The sequence below is a fragment of the Brassica oleracea genome, chromosome C4 (genome assembly GCF_000695525.1).
Source record: "Brassica oleracea var. oleracea cultivar TO1000 chromosome C4, BOL, whole genome shotgun sequence".
In the NCBI taxonomy this organism is placed as follows: Eukaryota; Viridiplantae; Streptophyta; class Magnoliopsida; order Brassicales; family Brassicaceae; genus Brassica; species Brassica oleracea.
Genome location: NC_027751.1, coordinates 15,499,787 through 15,501,239, shown reverse-complemented (window position 1 = coordinate 15,501,239; position 1,453 = coordinate 15,499,787).

The following is a 1,453-nucleotide window of genomic DNA, read 5'->3' as shown; positions in this document are numbered from 1 at the left end:
GAAGATCGCTGAGGAACTCAGAGGACAAGGCGGGCCAAATAATGTTGGATACTACCTGGCGGAGGATGGAACCTTGCTAATTAATGGGAGAATCACGGTTTCTAAAGGACAAGGGCTGAGAGATAAGATACTAAGGATTGCACATCATTCTTTACTTAGTATCCATCCTGGAAGTTCGAAAATGTACCGAGACGTAAGAAGATGCTGTCATTGGCCGGGCATGAAGAGATCAGTAGCACAATGGGTTGCTCAGTGTGCAACTTGTCAACAAGTCAAGGTCGAGCATCAAGTTCCAGGAGGATTGTTGCAGAGTCTTCCAATACCTCAATAGAAATGGGACTCTATTTCCATGGATTTCATCACCGGATTACCCACCGCTCCAGGTAGATCGAACAACTCGATATGGGTGATTGTGGATAGGTTAACCAAGGTTACACACTTGTTGCCTATGCGGGACACTGATAAAGTTGAAGTATTGGCCGAGTTGTACATCGACCAAATCATGAAGTTACATGGAGTACCGTCAGACATCGTCTCAGATCGCGACCCTAGGTTCACGGCATCATTTTGGGAAGCACTACAAGAAGCCTTGGGAACTAAACTATTCAGAAGCACGGTGTTCCACCCAGAAACAGATGGCCAAACAGAGAGAACCATTCGGACCATCGAGAACATGCTTCGGATGTGTATTCTCGATTGGGCAGGAACTTGGGAGAAGCATTTACCGTTGGTCTAGTTCTCGTATAACAACAGTCATCATTCGAGCATAGGGATGGCTCCTTATGAAGCGTTATACGGAAGGCCATGCAAAACGCCTATGTGTTTGACGGAAGTGGGCGAAAGAAGAATGTTTGGGTCACCTATCGTTCAGGAGACCATGAGACGATTCAGGCCAACATGAAGAAGGCTCAGGACCGCCAGAAGAAGTACGCAGACCAGTCAAGAAGAGAGGTAACTTTCGAGATAGGAGATTGAGTCTATTTGAAGATTACTGCACAGAAAGGAAAGGACATATTTGGCAAGGTCGGGAAACTTGCGATCAGGTTCATTGGTTCGTACAAGATCATCGGGAAAGTTGGTGAGGTAGCTTACCGGTTGGATCTGCCATAGGATATGCGTCTACATCCTGTATTTCATGTTTCCATGCTTCGGAAACATGAAACATATACGGGATCAAAGTGCTGTTGAACCCGAGAGACTAGAGGAGTTGAGGACAAGCATTACGTATCCGGAAGGACAAATCAGGTTGGGAGAACGGCGTATTCGGAAGCTGAAGAATCGTGAGATTGCTCAAGTGCAAGTATTCTGGGGAAGACAAAACATGATTCATGTTACTTGGGAGGATAAAGCGAGGTTTAAAGTCGATCACCCGGAGTTCTTCCGAGAGGATGTTGTGATGGAAGAAGGAGGCCCCTCAGACCCTTAGAATTCAAAGAAAAATACTTTGGAGGGG